Raw genomic sequence first — 14,501 nt, forward strand, 5'->3', positions numbered from 1 at the left:
TCAAGAATTGCAATTTAAACCAAACTGGCAGCCCAAAAACTATAATAGAATCAGATCACAAGGATAGCATATCGTCCAAGTCCTACTTATCAGTTTAAAAGTGATCACTTTTAATGCCTCAAATGAGCCAAATATGTCTGCAGTCTGACTCAATTTGATTGCGTGTTGACTGAATTTGTCAACTCACACCAACAAGCTGCATGGTGGACATTCATGTTGAGCTGTAAAACCTCCTGGTCTGGCTCCACTTATGTCTGCTTGTAGTCTTTGTCAAGCTAAATACAAAAAAATTTTGACACAGTTTGTTGTATTCTGAAAGTCAGTGGTTGTTGTAGGTAGTGTCTGGTCATGACTTCCTGTCCTGTTCCATCTTTCCTATCCTGAATGTATGCGTCACAGCTCCGCATCTGTCACAAAGAAGGATAGCTGCATACTACCTGCAACATGACAGACCAGCCACACAGACAGACTGCGAGACTGCGTGTAAGTTGACACAATGACCTGAATGAAAACCTTTTTGATTCGTTGCCTTGATGGAGCAGAGACTGACTGTAGACGCATCTGGTGTATTTCAGCCGTGACAGTCTTCTACATATTGGTGCTGCTAACAATACATTGCTGATCATACTGTGAGCAAGTTCATGTGCAAGGGAAATGAGGATGTGGCCCACAATAACCACAGGTTGGTTATTGTTGTGGCTTGTCAGACGAGAGGGTTTATTAGGGAACTTTTATCTTTTAACACACCAGCTGACTACAAACATTCATAAGGTTTACCTCTGCTGCTTCAAACTTAATGTTTCTTAATGCTTCAAATTACTTTTGCAGGATTTTTTCTTGGTTTTGATCTTATTTTGTTTCCATGCTAACACCTCTGACTGCTTTCGAGTGGTTCCCAGAGTTTCATCAGTGTAGTTGGTGGGCTGGAAGGCAGGATTTTCAAGGGAAAGAACATCTTAGTTCTTAGACAGAAATCCGACTGCAGACACCAACCAGTCGCTTAGAGCTGTGAATAGAAACTTCAGAGTAAAACTTCCCACTGCTGTCAGACTTGTGTGGATCCTGGTACAATTCAGCAGTTATCCCTGTGATTAGGCAGGTCACTGTTTGCAACGGCGCAGAGTCCCTGGGGTCACTGCTGCTAATGATTCCAGTTCAAAAGAAGTAACACTTTCATGTCTCTTTTGATTAGTCAGGTTAGAGATGACTCAGAGCGAGAAAACACTTTGGAGACAGAGTTTAAGTCTAATGGCATTGTGACCTGGATTTTAATATCCTTCTGGTTTGGCCTGTACAAAAAGTGTGGACAAAGATTCCTCAAAGTCAGACTGAACTGCAGAAGAAAGGAGCAGCCAAGCCAGCACGAATAAACATTTGTCTCCTGCGGTGATATCACATTTTCTAATCTCTTCTTCCAGCATTAGTCTTGAACATTCAAACCCCAAGGATCACATTTTGATCAGTCTGAATCTTAATAAGCTTCCAAAATGAATTATTAGTTCGATGTTTTTTTTCTCACCCCTTCTCTCTCTGCTCTGACTTCATACACTTGCTCTCCCACAGCCTTCAGTACTCTGTAATATCAATTACAATATCACACTCTGTTGGGGAAAAGATGTTTTCACTGGTTATTTGTATCCCTTCAAATAAATCCATAATACTATTTCAGAGAAGAGTCATCTGCCAAAGTCAATGCCCACACCCTTGGGAGATAAGACACATTGAATACTAAGGATGCTCAAGTTTGTTTTTGCTATGTGTAGAACAAAGCCGGCTCTCACAGCGCCATCACAGTGCACAGTAGGTGTGATGTGAGTAGATGCTTTGTGAATTGTTTTGCAGTTTAGCCAGATATGTTAGAGTCTAAAAGCTAAAGTTAGGAAGAAGGGCTCAAGATCTGAGCGGATAGGGAGTATATTGCTCAGAAACACACAGAGATCAGGTTGCAAAAGAATTCTCAGCAGCTCTAAAAGTAACACAGGGAGGGAGTCAACAACATGAAACAACACCGGAAAGATAAATATTTGGGAAGGGCAAACCAGGAGTTTTCCTGAGGATTCGGTTTTGAGGTTTCAGGACTGTTTTTGGTCGCAATCTCAAGCCCTGCAGAAGGTCATGCCGTACTCAGAAAGCACACTCAAAATGCAGGGCATCAGCTTTGAGCTGTGTATAAGGTGCTTTCTACTCCTACAGAAGTCATGACCTCTGCATAGACTTGCAGTTAGCATAATGCTATATGGTTAAAAAGAGGCATATCCAATCTGGTTTAAATTGTTTGTAAAGCCAATTAAAAAAAACAAGTTGGCTTTTGACTGGGACAAAAGTCATAGTAGGAAAAAGCTTGCTCTCCAAATACAGCGTCTCTTTGTCCATTTTCAAAACCGCTGTCCATTATACTCCCCAGAATTTTCACAGAGAGTTCAAAGACAGGTTTAAGTTCTGGCAGCCTTATACTGCAGCTATTGGAGCCTCTTTTGGGTTGAGTAACACCAACCTCTGTCCTCCTCTTTTTGAGCTTAGTCCATTCAGCCTTGATGTCACTGAGACATTTGAGCAGTGAGCCCAAAGCATTACTGCCTTAACTTTTCAAGGGTGAGTACAGTAGTGTGTCTTCAGAATAGAAGTTCCAAGAGAATCTTTACTTCCTAGGATCAGACCCCAAGAAAAGGCAAATACTGACAGAATAATGTAGGACCAAAAATGGAGCCTTGAGGGACTCCTCATGGGAAAGGAGCAGAGGAGGATGTTAAGTCACAACAGCAGACAGGGAATCTTCAGTCAGCAAGGTGTCCTGTGGACATCGGCGAGTTCAGCTGGAGCTCCAAGTCTGTTTCTTTCTGCTGTTGATTTGAGATAGTTTTAAAATGATGTAATGCTTCTCCTCTTGTGCAGTTTGTTTTGGATTTATTTGGTTTCTGCTGATGATGTGGTTGTGTTGAAGATTGATGCTGATAAATACTTTGAGCTAATATGTTTGTGATGCCCCCCGCAAAGACATTGGCCTCAAACTCCCGGGGTAAAAGAAACCACAGAACTGGACTCTTTCTTAGTCATGATTAGCTAGCTTGTTTCAGCAGACCTCAGCAAACCCATTACATAATTTTAAAACTAAATTCAATCCATTCCACTTCTTGATAAATAACTGCTGAGGGAAACATACTAATTTGTGGTTTTGGAGCTTCAGGTGAACTGTAGATGTCTCACGCTCAGGGGTCTCGTAAGTCCGTGGGGCCCAGCTGAGTGCTGTTGTATTTGCCAACAATATGCAAAAAACATGCAGATCATGCCTGCCTAGCCCTTCCCTCCAAACCCTCCCCTCCACGCCAAAAGAGTGACATTCCTTATCTTAGGTCTTTTAAATCAGTGCCAACTTAAAAAGGACACCATATAACTCAAAACTTCACATGGTGTAATTTTCCTCTGTGGATGTGACAATTTGTTCATTCAATCCCATTGGGGTAAGGAATTTCATGAACAGGGGGGACTGGAGATTGAATCATTGGTTATTACATTTTATCCCGAGATCTTGTGAAGCAGCGGAACAAATACAGTGTTAAATAGCACCCATTCTCTTTAAGACACTGATATTTTACTAGTATTAGAGACTATGTAATGTAATAGATTGAGGGCACAGCACTGTGATCAGTTGTACTCACAAGATAAATGCAAGGTTAAGAAGAGGGAAACATCTGAAAGATGAGTTTTCCTCTTACATTACTGCTTTGGATCCATGCCTGTTGTGGAATTTTAGATTGCTTCTCCTCTAATTGCCATTTGGGGATGAATAAGACCTAAATGCTGTGTCTTTGACCTCCTGCCTGACGACTTATTCGTCTCCCAGCTCCTTTTTAGGCTATTAACTTGACCGCCTGAGTGCTGTTCATGACCTTCTCTCACTGTTTTATACCTCCTGTGTTGATCCTTTTGTCTTGGCCGGACCTTGTCTCTGCTGTATTTGCTCTCGCCTTTGTGAGTAAATTTTCATCTCCTTTTCTCTTTTTGTGCACATGCCCAGAGTCCAACTTCACCACTTAACCAGAGAAGACCATCTTACTGCCCTGACTTGTCTAATTTTCATTCTTTTTAATTACTATCATGCATAGATTATTATGTCTGCTTATGTCAAGAAGAAATAGTACTCAGGTGTATAATTACCTCATCTGAGTACAGCAAATAGCAAAAGTAGGAGCCACTTCATAATAACATGTTTCTAGACTTCTAGGGTATTTGTGTCATTGTGCACACTTCTCATGCACCCCTAATTCTCCTCTAACACTTTCTTTACACATGCTATAAATAGGATTAAAACTTGATCTAAGGGCTTAGTGGGATCTCTGCCATATTTGTACATGTTTTGATATTTAGTTCAGCCTTCTTCCTCAACCATGAACAGCACCATTGCTCTTTTATCCAACACAAGTACTATGCTTGGGATGCATTTACTGTTGGAAGACTTTCATGCAAATTATCAGTCAAACAATGACTGAAAAGTCTGTCTTGGGTCATTCATGGAGAGTGAGACTGTTCCTTAGGGTTATGACTTCTTTGGTGTGTCATTATCAGCAGGGATTGCTAATAGATGCATATTTCTGAAAAAAGGGGAACATCATGACCCATCATTCAGATTTAAGGTCTGATTTTTCACCCCCAGTGATCAAGGGGATGTGACATGATTCAGGGCTTTTCATAACCCATTATTTGGCCATATAATCCTCAAGTGTGTGATGTCATTGTGACTATTTTACCGCTCCCAGCAGCGTCCCAAAAATTGAATCATAAATGTTAAACATATGATATTTATTATTACAGGATGGACTGCCTCTGAGATTCCTTCTTGTAGGAGAGTAACACAAACAAATTTGAGGTATGAAGCATGGAAAAAGAGCTGAACTACTCATAAGCCAAGTACTTAAAAGGGTTTCTTTAAGATGAGTCAGAAAACTTTACTTGAATTGTTCCTCTTCTTCTTTTGAGCCCCTAATTGTCTCATATTCCCTCTCTCTTCATGCCTCCTCCCTACTCTTTTTCTCCACTAAACCTCATCAAACCCCTCATAAGCTGTAATCAAAGACCTTAACCCATGTAGTTGACCGCTTGCACACACTGTGAATCACCACTAGCTGCAAAAGCGGCCATTTCCATACGTTATTACTGAGACAAATACACGGGGGAAGGTTACTAAATTGAGATGAATGTCTTGGTGATGGTTAATCAGATGTCACTCTGTGTTAAGGACTGATGAGGGGAGAGTTATCCGCCGTGTGGATCTTACAAGGGTTGCACTAAGGTAGGGTTTGACTGACCCCCTTTTAAAGAAGAATACCTGCTGCGTTTTAAAACCAAGTCTGGCAGATGGTTGTCCTACTGATATAGATTTTCTCTTGAAAAATGGCCTACTCCTAACTGTAGCGTTGAGAGATTTGTTGAGTTATTACAACTATCAACTTTGATATGGATTTATTTGCTTAATTTACCAGACCTGGCTTTAATCACTCAAGCCTTTAGTAAGTCAGAACAAATGAAAGTTTTAGAACTCATCTTGAAATCTTTACTTCTTTCAAAGACTCCTTTAGTTGAACAGCTTCTCTGAGCTGTGGCCAGAGGCTCTGTTTCTCCTGTACTTGACAGCTGCCCATGGAGGGACTGTGGCACAGACATGTCCAAGCTGACCAGTGGGAGCACAGCTTTCAGCTTGACAAAGCAAAATCTTGTGCAAGTGAAGATTTTGGACAGGCCATTGAGGATTTTCTGTCTTAAACCATCAGGTGATTGGGGAGCAGAAATGGAGCTGTGATTGTACAGGATGGGGGATCAGACTGTTGAGTGTGTCTGTGGTCTGAATCAGGGAGCTGGTGGAGACTCACATGTCACCATTGGTCAGCCATTTCCTGCAGGGTTAGGGTCAGGTGATGATTTTATGCACCCACACAGTCAGGTAAAGACTGTAATGTGGCTGGGATGACTGATTTGCCATGAAAAAAAACTAAAACCAACCCTTTCCAGTCTGTGAGCTGGTCGGGCTCAGTATCTTCAAGAATGAAGAGCAGCTGGGCCCTTGCATTAAATAAGCCAACTGGTGGTTAACAGGCGATGCATTTAATTGAAAAATGCGCTGATGCATTTTTCTATGAAAAAAAAATCACATATCATACCTGAGACAAAGCCATTCTAGTCCAGAGATTTGTGACTGGATAACTGGCCACCAGCTTGAGTCAAGCAGGCTGGTTGGTGTTGCCTGCAACTCAGCCAGTCAGTTGGATAAAAATGGGTTTTACTCAACAGGACACATCAGCTGTTCAACAGCCAGTAAGACTGAGCCTGACAAGTCAGTTACAAACTACTTTAGATGCCAGTCATGCCCCAGGAAAAGACTGCAGAAACTGCGTGTGTTGTGAGTTTTTTTTAGCTTTCTAAAGCACATATGAGGAGCTCTAAATTTCTCCCCATGATCAATATATGTTAATGCAATGTAGAATGTTGAGTCAACACTAGGCCAGACATTAGTTTAGGAGATTAAATATATTATCTAGCAACTACAAATACCTAAAAGCTGCCTATTTAAAGAAAGAGAACTGACAGTGTTTTCTGCCCTGGCAGTGTAGAGCTCCATTTTAACTGCTCTCAATAGCAGATACAGTTTCTAGGTTAAGTTCTGGAAAGTTGTCCTACTTCCCTTAATGGAAACCAGAGTTTGTTTTAAACGTGCTGTGTATGCCTCATATGTTCTTCGATTGACAGGCAATTAATTGAGAAAACTCAAACTCCTTGATAGAACTAGTGTTGTAGGAGCTTCAGACCTGGAAATTATACTCCCGCCTGAATCTCTATTTTTTATTGTTACAAAGTTGATATCAGAAGTCAGCTAACACCAAGGGAGTTTTGGTATTAAGATGCTGAGTGCTAAAAATGCTGAACTGGTTTGGTTTCTATAGAAAACAGGCACTGCCAAAATGCTATTAGAGGAGAAAGTCCCAAATGTTGGCTCTAATGATAATGCAAAACCCACACATTGCTGACTGTTGCAAGTTTGATCTCATCTATATTATCTTGAACCCTTTGTTTGAAGAAGCCTTGGCAGAAAGAGAAATATTTCATGTTTTACCATAACACAGCTTGCTGCAAGTTGATGATGAATGGGCAAAAACTTTTTATGTGATCCAGTGAGTCCCTGGTAGGTCTGTTATCATATCTGACCCTGGTTGGTTATGAAAGGTTATCACATTTCATACTCAAACCTTTATCGGTAAATTACCTGTCGGTCTCTGGCCCAATGTCACTTGAGAACAGCATTTAAGCAGATAAAATTATAACCCTATTTGAGGAAAGCACAGCTGACCACACTCACATTAACACTTCCTGACACCTCATCATCACTTCTCAAGGGTGATTTAAAAGAGATTAATTTGTGTGCCTTGAAAATGGCAGCCAGCTCTCTTGACTTTTCAAAGCAAGTTCATCAGCAAGTGTAAGAAGTGCAATCATTCAGTCAGTGCTGTGGTCACAAAACATTCGGCATACTGGAGAGAGCTCAAAAACTGAAAAGAATCATTATCTGCAAGAGAACACTTGACTGCCTCTGCCGAAATTATTCTCATGGGTGAAAGAGTATGAGCTGTGCCAAGACTTGCACAAAAGCTGTCCTCAATTCTAAGGCACCACATGGTTTACCTCGAATGATCTTCAAATTTAGAAGTTCCTTTTCTAATCAGCCATCACAGTAAATAAGAACAGAAATACCAAAAAAAGAAAGTATATGTGTTACATTAGATGAGAAAATGTTGCATCAAAAATCCTAAAATCTATATTATAAACCAGTTATGGATGCTTAGCTAGCATAGCAGCAGGACTGCAGTATCTGCTAGAGAAGAACACACATTCACCTACAAACACAACAGCACATAGAATGGGATGCTTTGATTTTAGACTTGCTATCGAGGAAAAGAGAACTTTACAAGGACAGTAGAAAAAAAGTGATACGAGCCACACAGTATGACTATGGTTTGTTTTGTATCCTAGGAACTAATAAGACTGTACATTGACTTTTGTAGATACCAGATGTTGCCATTGTGAAGTCCCCAATTGGTTGCTGAAATTTGTATTTTTTTTTCCTAATTTTTCAATTAATCTTTTATTACAAAAAAAAACGAAGGCCCAAAAAAATGTCACTTTCAGTGTCTGCTTTAAGCTTGATCAAAATAAAACAAGAAATCACCTTTAACAACTATGTTAAAATGACAGTTTTGCAGCTAATTCTAACATGTTTACATCCATAAAAAAAGGCTGTTTCTTTATTTGACACACAGCACAGATGGTTGACACTTTCTTTGATAAAATTAACACAGCCAGATTGAGAGTTAAGTTGAGTCAGTGTGTCCAACTGGGGACTGTCATCATCTTGGCTCAAAAAGGCCTCCCAACAGACCAGTGGAGGAACTCACCCAGACTTGGTTTGTGCTTTATACAGTCTGTGGTTGAAAGGAATTAAGATTTTCTACTTGCTTGCCTCAATCTAAAAAGTCAAGGGTAAAAGGAGACCACAAAGCTAAAACAGCTTGTCTTTCTGACACTGCTGTCTACCGTCATCTCTCTGCAGAAAGCCAAAAACAATCAGTCTGGAGTTCAGACTTCTTCTTTTGCCATTGCGTGTCATAAACCACAAAACTAACCACAACACAAGACAATTTTTTGAATGAAAGATTGTCATTAATCAAACAAATGTTTAACACTTTGCCTTGCTTAACACCATCAGGATCCAAATGCTACAACAACCAACTGCTAACCTAACTTGAAGGCTTATCAAATCATCTCAAGACAATACCCTCTGTTCAGTTATCATGAACACAAAAAAAGTTGACTGCATTTTTCTCCACCTTGAAAAAATCCCTTTATTTTTTCTCTTAATTTTTCTTTTTCCAGAAGCACTGGCTATCTTTCTATATCCTAAGAGATTGCCACTTAAGAATGAGCTACAAATGTGGATAAACAGAGACAGCAGAAGCAGTCCAGCCAGTAGCTTATGTGCACCCTTACCTGATTAATCCCTCAGAGACGCCGTGGGAGGAACCATGTTGATCTCTGGGCAAGAGAAGCAAAGAGAGTGTCAGCGTAAAGTCTGTCTCTGCAGTCTATTAAAACCAACTGTTGCATGCATCTACTGTGACTTGTCTCAGAGGAAACTCTTGATTTCTTTTGGATGTTTTCCCAAACAAAGAGCCACAGTGCAGTTGCTTTATTTATACTGTGTGCATGACTCTATCAGCAAACCAGGAAGGATTGATCGTTGTTTTTCTTGTCAGAGTCTGAGTGTTGTAACTAAGTCTCAAGGGTGCTCAGAAATTAAACCGCTTGCTTGTTTTAGCTTGGTGCTTCTTTTATAAAACACAGATTTGACAGTTTGTGTCTAATTGATAATTCAGGCAGGGACATTTGCCTTGAAAGCCCTCATGCATTTATCTTGTCAGTAAATAATAAGTGAGTGAACAGAATACTAATGTAGTTTCTGCTTATTAATTTGACATTTAAGGAACCGGTTTTGGTATGCGTACTGCGCTCTATATACAAACAACATAAATAAATTCATAATTAATGTTCAACTTTCTCAATAGCCAAGTTTGCTCCTCGCACAGCTGAAGCTTAATATTAGGTTCTTTTATTTTTTGCAGTTTCATTCTGCAATGGCTTTAAGAGGTAGAACTGTAAAATGACACAAAGATTTGGGAAATGACTGGTTGATACATATTTCCCATGGTCTAATTTAAATCAAATGAAAAGCTCTATTAACAGGCTCTCTTTCAGCATTGGTGTCCATTTGTGTGCGCCTTACAAAAAATGATCAACAAACAAAAAGGGGCTTAAAAAAACTGTCAAAAATCTGGAGCATGAATTTAGCTCTGGATTGTCAGCTGACCAAGAACTTGGTTTGGCTGAGTGACCAAAGGATACTAGTGTATATTAAATGAAAAAAGCAGGTGGCTTGATTATTGGCTAACAAAACCCAAAGCATCACTCAGTGTCAAGGCTTTGTCGTTCTTCCCTTCCCCTTTTACTTAAGGTTGATAGAGAACAAAAGCTCACTCTCCGGGTGAATCGTTGCCTTGGCACTTACTGAAATCAGGCAGTGAACAGGTAGTAACTATGATAATTAGGGAACCTAAGTGGCTTTCTTGGGGCAGTTGAGAAGTTAGTGGCTTTGTAAAACTTTGTAAATGGGCATGGAAGAGCTCTGAGACAGAAAGACTCCAAACTCTCTCAAACTGTTAGGTTTCAAATGATTGGACTCAGTCTGAGGAGGATACCAGAAGGAAATGGTGTGGTAAGCTCTGTAAAGTCTGAGGATTTTAGATACAGTCTTTTTTTTTGTACTATCAAAAAACAATTCAGTCGTAAAGGCTGACAGATTGCTTGAACTTCATACAGTAGCTCTTGGGCGGCCAATAACAAATATACTGACTGTATACAAGAACGAAATAATCTTGCGATGTTGTAAATGCTGATGAATGATGCCTGTGAAAAATTTAAACAGACTGGATGAAGCATACACACTGTCATCCTGATGTCTCCAATTGGTGCCTGTGCTGTAAAAGGGTAATTTTTTGCATTAGAACTTACTACATAAAGTGGGCACTCAATGCATGCAGTTCTTGTACTTCTTGTATTTCTTTATTGGTCCCACCATTTTGGGGAAAAATTACATTAGTTTTACTTTTCCAGTTGTTCCAAACCTTTCTCAACATCTGGTCTTTAACGAGCCCAAAACAGTATATGTCACCCCACTGTTAATCCCTCTTCATAGGCTCCCAGCGGCAGCTCAAATCAAATTCAAAGCTCTTCTTCTGGCTTACAAAACATTGACAAGAACAGCTCCTGCCTACCTTGGGTCCATCATCCAGGCCTACACTCCTTCACGCCCACTATGCTCTGCTTGTGAAAGACACCTGGTGCACCCAGTCCAGCACGGCTCTCAATCACGAGCCAGACTCTTCTCCTCTGTTGTACACAAATGGTGGAATGAATTTCCTGACTCTATACCACAGAGACTTTTAAGAAATGAAGTCTCATCTATTCAGGGAAAGCACTACAACACTAAGCAGAACCTTCTCCTCTTATTCACTGGCTGATAGCAGTCAGAAGGTCTAAGACCCAGCTCTTCGTGAATCTTCGGCATTAATTACAGAATGTTGTTGAAGGTTCAAGTATATTCATTTAATTTCCAAACTGCTTATACTGTACAGGGTCGCAGGAGGCTGGAGCCTATCCCAGCTGTCATTGGCCAAGAGGCGGGTACACCCTGGACTGGTCGCCAGTCAATCACAGGGCTAACACATGGACAGACAACCTTTCACACACAAACTCACGCCTACGGACAAAATAGAGTGACCATTTAACCTGATGAGCATGTTTTTGGACTGTGGGAGGAAGCCGGAGTACCCGGAGGGAACTCACGCATGCATGGGGAGAGCATGCAAACTCCACTCAGAAAGGCCCACCGGCCAATCTGGGAATCAACCCGGTGATCTTCTCGCTATGTGGCTGCAGCACTAAGCGTTGCACGCCTGTTGAAGTACATTGTTGCAGCAATTAATTGTGGTTAGCTGGCTACATTATTCTACATTAAAAAAAAAAAAATTCTTGCACTTAATGGTAGCACCTGCAGCCAAATAACTTGAAGCACTTTGTCGCACTAACTAGGTTTTTCCTTCTCTCTAAATTCTTGCTTGTGTTGTACGTCGCTTTGGTCAAATGCATCTGAAATTCCAGATAAGGGGAGTCAGGTATTAGGGCCTATACTTCAGTCAGTCACTTCAGAGAGCTCTATAAAAATTTGGTTTCACTTCAGGCTGACATGTTATGTCATGCATAGTTTAAGTGTATCAGACCTACATATAAAGGCAGGGGTAGTTGGTCAAAGATGAAGCCAGAGCCATTTAACGTTAAAGGAGCTCCACATAGTACATTGCCCTGGACATGTGGGTTTAATATATTCAAATATTTGCATTTTTCTGAGCCTTAATGGCTTTACACAGTTGCCTTACAGAGGAGGTGTGACACTGGCTGCTAAATGCACTGATGGTTGGTATACAGCAGGTGTTCACAGGCAGCCTTTTACCATCTGTACAACACATTAGAAACCATGGTGCTGTGTATTAGCTGGACAGCAACCGTCTCCATATTTCACTGGTGTATACCCGATCCATCTTCATGTTATTCTCAGTTAATTGCTTGAGCATTAAGACCCAAGAAGCCAGAAGATTAGAAGACTTTATCCCAAAGACTTTATAGCTGTTGGTATTGGTTGGGATGCATAATCTGTCCTGGATCTTTGTGTTTTTGTTTTTGAAGGAAAAACCATCTTAAATACATCATGAACAGTTCTATCTTTAGAGAAACTGGTGACAGTGGTTGTCAAGAAAAGTGTAATCTTTTGGCACCATGTGTGTTTTTTAAGTGTATGTGTACTGCACAAGCGGTTTAATACCAGCAGGAGCAATGAGGAGGGGCCGTGCAGATTGAAAAAAAAAACAAGCTCTGTGTGCTTTCTTATCCACGTTGATTAATTAAATTAATGAACAAAAAAGTTTGGCATCACTGGAGAAGAGAGGCAGAAAGATAGGAGGGAGTGAAAAGGAGAGGAAGATGCGGCGCGGCTTTCATTTAGTAGTTCAATCTTCAAAGAATTGATTCTCTAAGGAGAACTAGCAGGGAACTAATCGCTGTGAGCTTCTTTAAAAATAAGGGTTCTGCAAGTGTTTTGATGACATACAAAGCAGCCTAAGGTTAGAAGATAGGCAGTAATTAATTACACTACTAGTTCAGGTTTGACTGCCAAAAGAACATGCTGGAGCAAACAAACTTACAAGACTTCCGCAGCTTGCATGTTGATCTAATCCCAGAATTTGAGATCCAAACAAATAATATATTGATATTTATATCATGGATCATCTAGGGAACATGAAGAAGGCAGAGCAAGACAGTAAGAAGGGGTCAATGTGACCTTCTTACAGTGAATGAAAGAGATGAAATGGTTCCCCTCTTTTAATTAAACTGCTGAGCAGCCTGTCTATGAATATCGCAACAGCATCCTCCTACAGACTAAGTGAGAGATATGTCAAGATAAGCTAACAGGCGAGAGTGATGATGAGAGAGCTCTTTTATGCAAAGTAAATAAGGCTAATTTTTTCAGCATATTAAACCAATTAAGGATACCAAATCTCTCTACTGGTGATGCTTATCAAGGGTGAAGCTCAATCCAAGCCTGACAGTGAAATGGATGAGCATTACTGTTGTGTTCTCATGTTGCTTACAAAATAATGAAATGTATTTTCATCAGCATAATCTTATATCATTTTTTGATAATAATAAAAAAAATTGAAAGTTTTCTTAAAAACTTTTATATTTTGTTTCCTTTTTTACTTAATGCAGTTGTCAACAGCACTTGATCTCTGAATGCGAACAAGATTCTCTGATGTCAGTAGTTTGAGTAGAGCATGGGGAGTCTGCCTAGATGAGGTTTGTTTTCTCATTTTAGCCTGAGGGCCTTTGTTGTGATATGCTAGAAGACTGAAAATGCTTTTGACACCTTATTTTGAAGAGCCAGTGGCTCACGTTGGTTCAAGACTAGTGCTGAGTCCCAGTTCATCTGAGATCTGAGAGCTAAAGTCCTAATTGTCATTAACCATGTGTTATTTTGATAAGAGTCACTCATATTTTCTGCTTTGGTGGGATCACTGCTGGTGTCAAACAAGTAAAAAAAAAATCTGCAACCATTTATGTTCATTCAAATCCGTAATTTTTAGTGACAATATCTATTGGACCTTGTGGTTTAGTCACAGTCTCTTCATACTGTTAGTAGCACAAAATAACTAAGTTACTCTGGCATCTTACTAAAAGAGGGGTTATAATGCATTCCCATATTTTAAACATGCATGCAAAGTAACAGTGCTTAATGTCCATACTATACATATGCAAATTTTTATACTGCTTCATGTTCATATGCTGGAAAAATCCATGAACCAGTCAGCAAAGTGCTCTAAATGGTCTGTTCGAAAATTGCACAAGATATTAATGAGTCTTGCTGATATGACAAGGTCATCACTTAGGGATCTCCAAACTGGTCCACGATAAGATGCAGAGCTGGCCTTGAACACCAAGGTCTGCCCATCGCTCTACCCCAACAGGTCTCCAGAGGGCTAGCCAATCAGAGGGAAGGGTTTTTTTGTGGAGGGGTTGGTTTGGTTGGTTTTACACAAAGTGCCTGACAAAAAGAAACACCAAAATACCAATGATATTGCTTGCTTGTGATTTTGTGTTTTCTCATCTTTATAGGTTTGGTCTATAGGCCGACCATAAGCATCAGACATTATGCTTGAGTGCTCCTAGTGTCCAATTACCCTGAATCACCCAATTTCACACATGCCTTTTCTCTTCTTTTTTTGTAATATCTCTGTGCATTCTCTTTGTTGGCCAATCAACATTTATCAATCCATCTCCATTTTCTCCTTCAT

General features: G+C 40.2%; 1 long non-coding RNA gene across 1 annotated transcript in view; it reads right to left on the reverse strand.

Moving 5' to 3' along the window:
• The window catches only part of LOC141791529 (uncharacterized), a 78,345-nt gene that overhangs the window by 39,844 nt on the left and 24,000 nt on the right, over positions 1-14,501 (reverse strand). Inside the window, exon 2 of the long non-coding RNA XR_012598325.1 lies at positions 9,031-9,075. This is a non-coding gene — a long non-coding RNA (uncharacterized LOC141791529). The remainder of the gene's footprint in view (positions 1-9,030; positions 9,076-14,501) is intronic.

This window comes from Halichoeres trimaculatus, unplaced genomic scaffold (assembly GCF_033239565.1).
Source record: "Halichoeres trimaculatus isolate MK-OKI-2021-1 unplaced genomic scaffold, fHalTri1.1 fHalTri1_scaffold_6, whole genome shotgun sequence".
NCBI lineage: Eukaryota > Metazoa > Chordata > Actinopteri > Labriformes > Labridae > Halichoeres > Halichoeres trimaculatus.